Genomic DNA, 13,979 nt, shown 5'->3' on the forward strand with positions numbered 1-13,979 from the left:
TCATGCCTGTAATCCTGGCACTTTGGGAGGCTAAGCTGGCAGGTCACCTGAGCTCAGGAGTTTGAGACCAGCCAGGCCAACATGGTGAAACCCCGTCTCTAATAAATATAAAAAAATTAGCTGGGCATGGTGGTGGGCGCCTGTAATCCCAGCTACTCGGGAGGTTGAGCCACGAGAATTGCTTGAACCCAGGAGGCGAGTTTGCAGTGAGCCAAGATTGTGCCATTGCCTTTTAGCCTGGGAAAAAAAGGGGAGCCCCGTCCAAAAAAAAAAAAAAAAAAAAAGACAAACTAGAATTAATCTGAGCCAGGTATCATTTAGACAGTAAATCTGTTTTCCTAAAAGAATCATATTATAGTCAAGGCTCAAACAAATAGATTTCACATTATCTGGAGCCTTTCTAAAAATGCATAAACCAGAGGTGACTGAAGAATTTTCTGTCTGTGTGTGTGTGCGCACCATTCATTCTTGATTTTTTGATAAATGAGATTCTCAAGTTCACCTGGGAAGCATCAAAAACATTGATGCCTGAGTTCTCCTTGCCAGAGAGTCTTATTAGCCAATCTGGGATAAACCTGGCTGATTCTCTCGTGCATAGTCAAGACAGAGAACAGCTTGGAAAGTAGACACCCTATAAAGAGTAGACTCTTAACAGGATGCCTACATGCATAAAAAATTTACTTGGGTTTATGGAAATGTCTAGATATAAACCTGTGGGGAAAATGATGGAAATAAATGAATGGTGTAACTTAAGGATTCTGGATTGGCATCTGCAATGGCAGCAGCTGTGGGTGGCCTTGATTAATTTTACTTAATTTCATAGCTCATATATGTGTAGTTATTTGCCGCTGGCAAACCATTGCTTCATCTTATTTTCGCAAATTCTATAGACAGCAAGTCAACTTTCATCTTCTGCCCTTTCTGCTCCATTCTCCAATTAAATGGATTTCACTGCAGCAGCTTTCTGGCCTATGGCAGAGGCCTCCCATGTGCTTCCCAGGCTGGGTTAGGTATGGCTTTGCCAAGCTCCCACTGCAATCTGAGCATATTGTCTTCTCCTGGCGTTTACTGTATTTTAAATATTATTATTACTGTTTTTTAGAGATGGGTTCTTGCTCTGTTGCCCAGGTTGGAGTGCAGTGGCCTGATCATACACAGCTCACTGCAGCTTTAAATTTCTGGGCTCAGGCCATCCTCCAGCCTCAGCCTCCTGAGTGGCTAGGACTACAGGTGTGTGCCACCATGCCTGGCTAATTAAAAAAAAAAAAATGTTGTACAGACAGGGGGTCTCCTTATGTTGTTCAGGCTGGTCTCAAACTCCTGGCATCAACATCAAGTTATCCTCCCATCTCGGCCTCCTAAAGTGCTGGAATTACTGGTGCGAGCCACTGTACCTGCCTATGTTTCCCATATTGAACTGTAACAGTCTGTGTTAGGATTTAAGTTATAGTGAGAGATCACCATATCTTCTTCATCCCTAGAGTCCACAACCTAGTAGGCATTCAATAACTGATTAATTAATGAATATATTAATTTCCACTTTACAGATGGAGACACTGAGGCACAGGGAGACTAAATGCAAGTTCAGCACTCTCACCTCCCCTAATCTTTCTGAGCTCTGGATTCCTCTTGTAAAAATAAAGAATTTTGGAGATTTTTTTCCAATAACCCATATAGCTCAAAAACAGGCGGTTCTGTTTTGTGATTTTAACAACGCTGCGGTGTTGCCAAAACTCAACAAAGCTCTCTCCAGATGGAGTGAAATAGTCTCAAGAATAAAGATAATGATCAAAGTAACTCACCTACTGGCAAGAATGGAATTCACATTACACTTCAACCTAGATCAGGAACTCAGTCTCAACTTTTGAGGATTAAAAATCACCTCGGGAGACTTTGAAAAAGTAGAAGTTCCTGTGTTTTATCCCTTCCCTTTCTGGAGTTTCCCAAGTGATTTTGAAGAAGACCAATCAGGATTTAAGCTTCCTTTTTTGGTATTCTTGGAGATTACTCATATCTGACCAGCAGTGGTTATGGGAACGGTCTTCATGTCTGATTTTAACATTTTAAACAGTGGACTGACCCAAACACAGCTCTGTTTGAGCAGCTGGCCACTGACCAGGCCACATATATCATACATACCTTGCTGAGACAAGGAAATTGTCTTCTGTAGAAATTCTGATGGAATCAGAGACGTGGCTATCGAGGCTGGACTCTTGACCAGTTAGAAATCATTTTCCTAATCAGTTATGTCAGGAGGAGGGGTGGGCATGCTGGAAAAACAAAAGAGAGAAAGGTGAAACCACAGCTTCCTTCTACTGGGGTGAAACTGTCCACAGAAAAAATAAAGGTTTTTTACATATCATGTACAATATTACCTCCATCAGGCAACCTATTGGTTGAAGCCAATTAAGAGATTTTGAAGGTCGCAAAATGTAAGGATTGAACAAGTGTATTTCTTAGAGTTTAAATGAAATCCCTCCAGCGTTTAGAACTGGCAAACTATATGGACTCCTGATTGCTAAGTAATTAATTATGACTTCCTTTCCCTCCATCTTTCGAGAAGCTTGTTTTCATTTCCGGTTCGCCCACTCTCCATACCCCCACACCCGCCTGCCTGAATTGGAAGCCAGCCCACCATAGTTTTAATTGTGAAATTCCCGAAGCTGTTAATATATGTAAACATACAACAGGATGTTTCCCACAGCTGTGCATAGTGACTTGGGAGACAGGCCAGAAGACCTCTGTTTTCAAACTGGGTGAATTCTATAAAGTCTTCAGTTAGGTTTAGAGTAATTATACATTTATGCATTTTTATTTTAAAAGGACTTTAAGCAAATTTCACAAGTTGGATATTTTGAATCCTTTCAAGGGTTTACTCAAGTAAGCAAAAGATTAAAACTAATGTTTACCTTTTCTAACTTCAGATTTTAAACATTTCTCTACATTTATTGACATCTTCCAAAACAATTTTACATAGATAGACAAATTTGTGAAATTTGAGATTCATAATAAATCTGTTATGAGAATTAGAAACATGGGCTTCAAGGCCAGTTGGTTTATTCAGCATCTAAGCTCTAGCATTTATTTATATGCTGTGGTGATTTATGACGGGTTTAGCCAAAAGAGACTGTTTAATATTATAAATGTTAATTTACCTGTGTTATTTTTTTCATTTTTTTTTTATTTTTTTGAGATGGAGTTTTGCTCTTATTGCCCAGGCTGGAGTGCAGTGGGCAATCTCGGCTCACTGCAACCTCTGCCTTCGGGTTTTCAAGCACTTCTCCTGCCTCAGCCTCCCAAGTCCCTGCGATTACAGGCGTCCGCCACCACACCCAGCTAATTTTTTTGTATTTTTGGTAGAGAAGGGGTTTCACCGTGTTGGTCAGGCTGATCTCGAACTGCTGACCTCATGATCCACCCCCGCCTTGGCCTCCCAAAGTGCTGGGATTACAGGCGTGAGCCTCTGCGCCCTGCCCTATTTTTTCTTTCATTACAAAAGTTAAGAATGGATAATTATACCAAAAATAAGGTAGAAATGCCATGTTCGGTGTTGCTAACATTAAAAAGTGAACATTAGGCTATACCTGACACTAACTTTGGATTTCAAAGATTAATTTTACATTTTATTTTTGCCCCTTCTGGGAGCCTTTCAGCTCTGTCTGTGAGTGCTCCTAATTATCTGCCTTTCTCAATGCTGGTTTGAGTGAAGTAATTTCTCTCTGATGCTAGACTTCTTCTTTTTTTTTTTTTTTCTGAGAGAGGGTATCACTCGGTCACCCAACTGGAGTGCAGTGGTGTAGTAACAGTTCACTGTAACCTCAACCTCCCAGGCTCAAGTGATCCTCTCACTTCTGCCTCCAGAGCAGCTGGGACCACAAGCACATGCCTAGCTAATTTTTGTATTTTTTGTAGAGATGGGGTTTTGCTATGTTGCCTGGGCTGGTCTCAAACTCCTGGGCTCAAACAATCTGCCCACCTCGGCCTCCCAAAGTTCTGGAATTGCGGGCGTGAGCCATTGCACCCAGCCCTGCTAGACTTCTTATGTTTGGTCCGTAAGAGCCTTCCCAAGCTACTTTTGGCCAAATTTGGAACCTTTCTAAAATATCTCAGGATTCTCGTTAAGTGTAATTTGTGATTTCTTCTGTTTCTGGGAAATCCCCTCCCTTGAGCAGGGGTTAGACCTAGTGATGCCCTTCTAGTGAATAAAATATGGCCACAGTTATGGGATGCCACTTCTGAGGCTGGGGCACAGAAACATCCCACTTTCCTCTTGCTGCTGCTCTCTCACCCTCTCACTTGCTGTAAGAGAAGCCAGCTGCCCCAGGGAGAGACATTCATGGCAAGGAACTGAAGCTGGCCTCTGGCCAACAGCCCATGGGTACAGAATCCTGCCAGCAACCCTGTGAGTGAACTTGGAGGAGGATCTCCCCAGGCAGACCTTTAGATGACTGCAGTCCTGGCACACACCTTGACTGCAGCCTTGCGAGGAGATCCTGAGCCATACCCAGGTTCTTGATCCATTGAAACCGAGATAATAAATACTTGTGGTTCAAACTGCTAAATTTTAGGGTATTTTGTTAGGCAGCAACAGATAACTAATGCAAGGGCAAAGATTTACGGTACAATTAAGGTTGCTGCTTGCATGTGGGGAGCTCACTATCTGGTAAATGCTTCTGTTGTCGACCATCACTGAAAAGTCAAGATGTGATACCATCATGTTTGTTATTTCCTGATAAAGAGCTCCCACAGTTTCCAAGCTTCGGTTTTGTTCCACCTATTATTTTGCTTTTTCATTTAATTTTGGAATAAGTAATACATGCAAATGGTACAACCTTCAAAAGGTACAAAAGGGTATTAAGTGTCAGCCTTAGCCAGGTGATTACTTATGCCCGTAATCCCAGAATTTTGGGAGGCTAAGATAGGAGGATCGCTTGAGCCCAGGAGTTTGAGACCAGCTTGGCCAACATGGCAAAACCCCATCTCTACAAAAACTACAAAAAATTAGCTGGGCATGGTGGCACAGGCCTGTAATCCCAGCTACTTGAGAAGCCAAGGTGGGAGGATTGCTTGAGCCTGGGAGGCGGAGGTTGCAGTGAGCCGAGATCCCACCAGTGCACTCCAGCTTGGGCAACAGAGTGAGACCCTGTCTCAAAAAAAAAAAAAGTGTCAGTCTTCCTGCCTCCTTTTATCCCAGTTACCTAGTTCTCCTACCCAAAGGCACTGGCCATCATCAGTTTATTGGTTATCTTTTTAGAAATCATCTTTGTGTTTACAAATATATACATTCATATATCTTTTTTCTCCTGAAACAAATGACAGTGGAATTTGACTTTCAATGGCCTGTCTCAGGAAGATGGTAGACATATGACAGATTGAAATCTTACATAGTTTCTGCATTGGATTCCAGCATTTGGATTCCAACTCTCAATAGATTAGAACTTAGTCTGGCTGGGCACTATGGCTCACACCTGTAATTCCAGCACTTTGGGATGCTGAGATGGGCAGATTGCTTGAACCCAAAAGTTCAAGACTAGCCTGGGAAACATAGCAAAATCCCATCTCTACAAAAAATGTAAAACTCAGCTGGGTGGCACATGCCTGTAGTCCCAGCTACATGGGAGGCTGAGGTGGGAGGAATCACTTGAGCCCAGGAGGACGAGGCTACAGTGAGCTGTGATCACACCACTGCACTCCAGCCTGGGCGACAGTAAGACCCTATTAAAAAAAAAAAAAAAAATTGCCTGAGAAAACAGTTGGAAAGGAAGATAACAGACTGCATGATGATTGGCCTGGAGTAGGACTTAGAGAAGCCCTCTGGAGTCTTGGAGACATCCACATGAACTGCTTTTGAGGAAGCTTCCACAATGGAGTGTCTTGTTGACCTTTGAGGGAAGGGGCAGTGAAAATAACATATTAGAAAATGTCCCAGACAGTTGTTCAGCCTTTTCTCCCATATTTTCTAGCCAGCTTCTCCCAAAGAAGTCTTCATATTTTGAAAAATAATTGCTTTTTTTTTTTGGTGACTTGGTTCCAGTCACTTTTAAGGATCTAAGGTGACTCTGAGTTAGACAGGAAATGAGTCCTGAGAACAGGTGTGAGGAGGAAAGAAAAAGCTTGCTGTTTTATTTCCCCTCCTTTCTCTCACCAGAGCAGGCAGATCTGGGTGACTGTGGCTGATTGCGTGGGTGGGCTCCCAGGCTCCAGAACAAGTCACTCTTTCCCTGCCTGGCCCTGAGACCTCATCACGTATCTTAACCTCTTCATGTCTCTGTTTCCTTCCTGCAAGGTGAAGGCCATTAAACAAGATAATTAAAATGACTTTCAAGAGTGGTGGAAGCCTGAATCAGGTGAACTCACATGAATACGAGGTGGTACTATAACAGTCATTACCTGTAAAATTATAGCGGCATGCCCAGTACGACACAGTGGAGGCAAAGGCTCAATGGACAGCACTCGGCTGAACACCAATGTTAGTTTTGTTTCTTTGATGTGTAGTATCGGTTCCAAATGGAATTGAATCATCAAGTATGCTTACCTGGTTTGTTATGCCAAGTAATAAGATTGGCCAATCCTTCTTATTTATTGTTCAGAAACTATAGAAGAAAGCAGCCAACAAATGATGATGGTTTTTCAGTGACTCATGCCTCCTTTGATTAGAATCCAAAGTAGCCTACTCCTTATCCTGGCATCATTACTAGACATTGCCTTTTATTTTGACTAAAGGAGCACATGAATGGATAGATTTTAAAGAAATGCCTAAGCTGGGCACAGTGGCTCACGCCTGTAATCCCAGCACTTTGGCACGCCAAGGCGGGCAGATCACCTGAGGTCGGGAGTTTGAGACCAGCCTGACTGACATGGAGAAACCCTGTCTCTACTAAAAATACAAAATTAGCCTGGCATGCTGGCACACATCTGTAATCCCAGCTACTCAGGAGGCTGAGGCAGGAGAATTGCTTGAACGCGGGAGGCAGAGGTTGCAGTGAGCCGAGACTGCCCATTGCACTCCAGCCTGGGCAACAAGAGCGAAACTCCATTTCAAAAAAAAAAAAAAAAAAGCCTAGTTGGTTCACTGCTCCCTGACAGAATCTCTTGCTTTAGGTAGAACAACCAATTTCTTATTTTAGGCTACTCATCTGTGACCTTGATAATATGGACTTAGAATTCCTTCCTCCTTTCTATTTCTTTCCCCCTCCCTGTCTCCTTCTTTCTTTCCTCTCTTCTCCTTTCCTCCCTCTCTTCCTTCTTCTCTCCTTCCTCCTTCCCTCCTCCTTTCTTTTTCTTTCTTTCCTCTCTCTCCCCCTCCTTCCTTCTCTTTCTCTTTTCTTTTTTTGAGACAGGGTCTCCCTCTGTCACCCAGGCTGGAGTGCAGTGGCATGATCATTGCTCACTGCAGCCTTGACCCCTGGGCTCAAGCAATCCTCCCGACTCAGCTTTCCAAGTAGCTGGGACTACAGGCACATGCCACCACGCCCAATTACTTTTTGTACTTTTTGTAGAGACAGGGTTTCACCATGTTGCCCAAGCTGGTCTCGAACTCTCCAGGCTTGAGCAGTCCACCCCTCTTGGCCTCCCAAATTGTTGGGATTACAGGCATGAGCCATCACACCTGACCTCTCTGTCTCTCCTTCCTTCTCTTTCTCGTCTCCTCTGTGCCAGGTACTGCCCTGGGTGTTCATCATACAGCAAAGAGAAAAGACAAGATCCCTGCCCCTGTGGAGTTGGCATTCTTGTGTGGAGAAGAGAATAAACACACTAATATGTGGTATTAACATTTATCACATGTTGATGATATGTGCAAGGAAAAATAAATAAGCATGAAGGGCAAAAGAGGTAAGGGCTTGCTACTTTGTCCAGGTGACTCAGGGAGCCTCATTCATAAGATGACCTTCCACTTAGTCAACAAACATCTGTAAGATAGTTACTGTGTATTGCACTCTACTCTAGGTGCTGGGGATGTAGCTAAACAAAATAAGCTAAAATCCCTTCGCTCTGGGAGTGTACATTCTGGTCAGAAGAGATTATTAATAAATAAATTTTATTTTATTTATTATTGAGATGGAGTCTTAGTCAGTCGCCCAGGCTGGAGTGCAGTGGCACAATCTCAGCTCACTGCAACCTCCACCTCCCAGGTTCAAGCAATTATCCCGCCCCAGCCTCTCAAGTAGCTGGGACTATAGGCACACACCATCATTCCCAGCTAATTTTTGTATTTTTGTACAGATGGAGCTTTGCCATGTTGGCCAGGCTGGTCTCAAACTCCTGACCTCAGGTGATCCACCTGCCTTGGCCTCCCAGAGTGCTGGGATTATAGGCATGAGCCACTGTGCCCAGCCTAATAAATTTTAAAGTCTGATAGCAGATGAGAAGTGTTATGGACAATAATGTAAAGAAGGGGGACCGGAAAGGCTGGGGTTTAAATATGGTGGTGATTTATTGGGCTCCTAAAAAGGTGACATTAGAGTTAGGACAGTAAGGTGAGGAGCTACTGGGGAAGAGCATTCCAGGTACAGGAACAGATCCTGTGTGGCCCCAAGCTCCAGGACCAGGGAGACACCAGGATGGCTGTAGATGAGAGGAAAAGAAAGCAGATAGATTTTGGGTTTTACTCTGAGAGAAGTGAGAACCCACTGCAGGGTTTCGAGGCAAGGAGTAACTCCATCTGATTACCTTTGGAAAGAATCAGCCTGTCCCCCATGTTGGAGTTAGACCGAAGGGCGTGCTTTCTGGGGCTACCTCTAATCCAGGTGAGGGAGAACAGAGCTTCAGCCAAGCAGGTTGCAGAGAGGTTGGGAGAGGTTTTAGGTTCTGGAAACATTTGGAAGGCAGAGACTAGGGCTTGCAGGGTAGGAGGGAGCAGGGTAGGAGGGAAGATGAGACTCCAGCATGACTCTAGGTGTTTGGCATGAGCACCTGGGAGATGGGGCTGCCTTTTACTGATGGGAGGAAGCCTGGGGGATAATGGAGTTATGAGGAAAATTGAGTGGTTCAGTCTTAGGTTTGAGTAGACACTTGAAGTTTGAAATTTAGCTTCCTTTGGCAATACGGAAACATTTGGGGGCACCACCCTCTTCTTGAACAAAATGCTAATAAGTGTGTATAGAATGTCGGGGCCAAATAAGAACCTTTGCAGAGTTCAGCTGCCGGCAGCAGTTACTAAGGCTAGAAACTTGGCACTTTTTTCAGTGGTTTACCTCCCAGTCCCCCTGCCCAGATGAAGTGAGTTGTGAAATGCTGCCTCTGCCTCTGAAAGTTCTGCCATAAATCCCATCCTTTCTGCCTGCACCACCTTATTAGCCTCTGCCTTTAGCCCCTGTCGCCAGAGGACAGTAGGGACTTTCTGCAATCTTGTCTTGGCACAGATGAACACCATCTCCTCCTGGAGTCCTTGGTCAGGGTTATCATTTCTTTTTTTTTTTTCTTTTTTTCTTTTTTTCTTTTTTTAGACATAATCTCGCTCTGTCACCCAGGCTGGAGTGCAATGGTGTGATCTTGGCTCACTGCATCCTCTGCCTCCTGGGTTCAAGAGATTTTCCTGCTTAAGCCTCCTCCTGAGTAGCTGGAATTACAGGTGTGCACCACCACACCCAGCTAATTTTTGTATTTTTAGTAGAGATTTGTTAGTAGAGCCTTGGCCTCCCATAGTGCTGGAATTACAGGCGTGAGCTACCACTCTAGGCCTAGGGTTATCATTTCTAAAATGCAAATCTGATTAGAACAGTTTCTGTTGTAGAGGCCCCAGGCTCTTTGCACAGACAGTTCCTGCACTTCTGCTCCCCACCTCCTTACCTCTGCAGATGCTTCAACTTCAGGAACCAACTCACTTGTTCCAGAATCGTTTCCTAGGCCCCCTTACCTGCTCTATGTCCTCATTGTCCCTGTTTCTTCTCCATCACAGTGGAAATGCTACTGTGGTCTGAATTCTTAGGGTCTACCTTACCCCAGACTTTAAGCTTCATAGGGACAGGAGCCACATTACTCACCAGCAGCTAATTGAATACCTGCCACAGGGTCAGGAGGTGTTGTTTACTCAATGCAGGGGGAACTCGAATGGCCTCTCCCTGCTTAGCACACAAATTCCAAACACCTCTAGCACCCAAGGTCTTCCCAGCCTTGCCTCAGTCTGCTGCTTTCCAGTCTCCTCTTTCAACTCTCTTCCTCCTCCTCTCCTGTCTACCCGCACTTTAGTAACTCTAAACTAATCCTGCGTGCCTTCAGTGCTGCAGAATATTTGCCCCCAGGGATTTCTTTCCAGAAATGCCTTTCTCCTCTCACTTTCTATTTCCCAACCAGATAGTGGCCCGGCTTGGGACTTGACCTTCAAGGCCAACTCAACAACCTTCCTCTCACTCTCCATCCCTGACCATTAGGTATAATTGAGTGCTTTCTCTTCCACTTCTCCTGCTAGCAATACTCATGGTGAATGTCATGGTAAGGTGTTTATTTGCCACTATTCATGCATAGACTACACACTTATGAGGATGTGGTGTGTATTTCATGTGTTACTTTAGGTACTTTGTAACTTTATATACATATATACTTGAAGTACTATATATACTTTGTATCTTTATATATAATGCATAATTTGTTTATTGGATTGATGGGTGGGTAATAGAGGAACAATGGAATTTTACATTTTAGGAGGCTTGTTCCTATAATTATCTTAGCTCTTTTATAAAGCACTGATATGTAACAAAATTACAGGTTTGAACTCAGAAAGCTTGCAAAGTTTTTGCTTTTGTTTTGTTTTTAGGATAACTTTAGGGAGATTTCTAAGTATTGTGTAGGTTCAGTTAACCAACATAATATGTTTTTTAGGAGTATAAACATGATAGAGATGTCTGCCGAATAGTCAGTATGTTGATTGTAGCTTTAATTGTGAAAATTGGGGTGGGAACAGCTAAAGGCAGAGCTAACTGGTTTCCTCCCAGGTATTTATCATGAGTTGTGTGCCTTAGGCTGTGTTCCCTGTTGAATGTGGTTTTTCTGGTTGTTCCGACAGCACTGCTAAGTGTGCCCTTTGACATCACTAGAGAACTAATTTATATTGATGGTGCGACTCATATCTTTGGAAACTGGATTTCCAACCTGTAGGATTACAGTAAAATTTAGACCTGAGTCACCACGCAGAGCCTCCTGCTGCTGTATGTGGCCTAAGTGAATCAAAATATGCCTGGACAGCTCATTATTTAACAGAGAGAAAACTCTGCCATTGGCTTCTGAAGAGCAGATGTCCAAACATAACTCGTCAGCCTGATTTTTGGAAGCTTAAGCAAGGGAAACCTGGTAATCTCAGACCATTTAGTCATTATTTAAAAAGTGAATTGAAGGATCAGGAAATAAGGGAATTGCCTAACAATAGGATATGCCCCACGCCCAGTGCTGAGAGAGGTAGACTATACAAACTTCATAAAACTGTCTGAATACATGATGGACTACTCCCATATCCTCTAAGGGAGGTAGTCTGACTCCTACAGAAACAGCTCCATTTTGATTTTAGGAGGTGGTTGTGATATAAGACTTACCATCTTAATTCTGCCATCAGTTGCAATCAGCATTAATTGCAAATCTCTTCCTGACAAAAATTCAAGTCCAGGCATGGTGCAGTGGCCTGCACCTGTAATTCCAGCACTCTGGGAGGCCAAGGTGGGCAGATCACTTGAACAGGAGTTCAAGACCAGCCTGGCTAACATGGTGAAACCCCGTCTCTACTAAAAATACAAAAATTAGCTAGGTGTGGTGGCATGTGCCTGTAATCCCAGCTATCAGGAGGCTGAAGCAGGAGAATCGCTTGAACCTGGGAGGCAGAGGTTGCAGTGAGCCGAGATCGTGCCACTGCACTCCAGCCTGGGCGACAGAGCGAGACTCCATTACAGAACAAAACAAACAAAATTCACATCCATGTTCCTAGCAGAACGGTGACTTTAACTCATATCTGACTGTCCCTTTGCTGTTCTGTCCTTAACATTGGGGCGTGTTGACACGTTTTCACCTACAGGTATGTTGCCATGAACTTGTGATCTGCCGCAGTAGGCGAGCCCCAGTGTACCTGTCCCCTATGTGTGGTTTGCCCCCCAGGGGTAGCCTCCCCACTGGCTGGCTTGCTGTGCATCTCAAGGTCCCTGTCTCAGCCTCTCCTTCTCTTCTATCCCATTTCTACCCATCTGGAGCTCCTGCCTCAACGATTTGGCTCCAGGGGTATTCTGTTCTGAGGATGGGCTGGCTGGAGGCAGGAGAAAGAAGCCTTGTGTCTCATGGAGTGAGGACGATCCCAAACTGGATGGAGGCATCACACATGGTGACTAAATTCTGTGGTGCCATTGCATATAGAACACAGGCCTGTCAAGGCAAGTGGCATTTTGTGGACTGCTCTGGACAGATCTAAACAAATTTTGAGACATCTAACTGAAATGTGAAATCTTGGACTGCAGTTCCCATTGGCAGCTCGGGTAGGTGGGCACCTAGGGAGGCTTGCTAGGCTGAGGCACTTTTGCCTGAGTGCAAGAAAAAGCAGTTCTCATTAGCCAGCCATGGTGGCACTCTCTTGTAGTCCCAGCTACTCAGGAGGCCGAGGCGGGAGAATTGCTTGAACCTAAGAGGCAGAGGTCGCAGTGAGCTGAGATCGCGCCACTGCACTCCAGCCTGAATGACAAAATGAGACCCTGTCTCAAAAAAAAAAAAAAAAGCAGTTCAGCAGTTCTCAGCATGAGGGTTTTATGAGCAGGGTGCTGGGCTAGCTGGGTTTTAATCTGGGCTCTACTTCACACTTGTGAGACCACGGACAAGTTTCTTGACCTCAGTGTCTTCATTTACACAAGGGGAATAACAAGACCTATGTTATTGGATCCTTGTATAGCTGGTGCTATCATTAATACATTATGAAATCAGAATTACAAATAAAGGTTCTTCGATCAGATCTACTATTTGCTGTATATTTGGGATGCCCTGGGCTCAGTGCTCCTGAATGAGCTTACTTTCCCCACACCCAACTCAATTATCTACTCTGGAGTCATCTTTGGCTGTTTCTTGCCATTTGAGATAGTCCGATGGCATTTATAACATTTTAAAAATCAATTTAGAGGAAAGTGTGTGTGTTTTCATGAATTAAGGCTGAAACCAGTTGCCTGCTGGCTTAACAAAGGACTAGCAGTTTCTTGTTTTACCCCAGCACCTCCAAGGATCCTTGCACTGAGTTTCTTGCTGGTGGGTCTTGGTTTTAACTAAACGAGGAATTGGTGAATGAATGGTCTTCCATTTGTAGTGGGTTTGGAGTGGAAACGTCCATGGGCATACCTAGAAAGGCTCTAGAGGAAGTAGCTTTATTTGAACCCAAGGAAGGGGTTTAAGAGCAGAGCAGGGAGAAGGGAGCCAGTCAGATCTGGCAGGGCAGGCCCAGGAGGAGATATGGCTCTGAGCATGGAGGAGATGTGGGGCAGGCAGAAGTCACGGCTCTGGGGAATGGCGGCCAAGCCTTCCTGGCCATCAGAGGTTTTGAGCAACGCATACACTTGGCTCTGCTTTCTTCCTGAGCTGCTCCTCCCCTTAATATGCCTGGGTCAGACTATGGTTGAGCAAGGAAGCTGTCTTGTCTGAGTATGCTTCCTAAAGCCACCTGTCCCTCACCATCAAGATCGGGATACTCAGCCACCCACCTTAATCAATGGGAAGCTGCCCACCTGATCTTTCACGGGCAGTGGGAGGTGGGCTTTTTTTATCCAGGCTGGTTAAGTCCTTGCAGAGCAGCTGGGAAAACAAGAACATCTCTGAATTTTTATTTGTAGAAATTACCATCTACCTCTGGCTTCTTGGGCTTTTTAACTGGTTACAGTGTTTGCTGCTATGGTCGGCCCAAGGGTTAAGCCTTTCTCTTGGGTGTGTGTTTCTTTTACAGCATAAGTCATTTCCTCCTTGCATCAATTTCCACTTCTGTCCTTGGCATAGGGATTTGTTACCAGCTTGGCATGCAACTATCTCTTGCG

General features: G+C 44.4%; 1 protein-coding gene across 1 annotated transcript in view; it reads left to right on the plus strand.

Moving 5' to 3' along the window:
• ATP8B1 (ATPase phospholipid transporting 8B1) overlaps positions 1-13,979 on the plus strand; it is a 162,555-nt gene that overhangs the window by 20,862 nt on the left and 127,714 nt on the right.

Source organism: Rhinopithecus bieti, unplaced genomic scaffold, assembly GCF_001698545.2.
Source record: "Rhinopithecus bieti isolate Rb0 unplaced genomic scaffold, ASM169854v2 scaffold_17861, whole genome shotgun sequence".
Taxonomy (NCBI): Eukaryota; Metazoa; Chordata; class Mammalia; order Primates; family Cercopithecidae; genus Rhinopithecus; species Rhinopithecus bieti.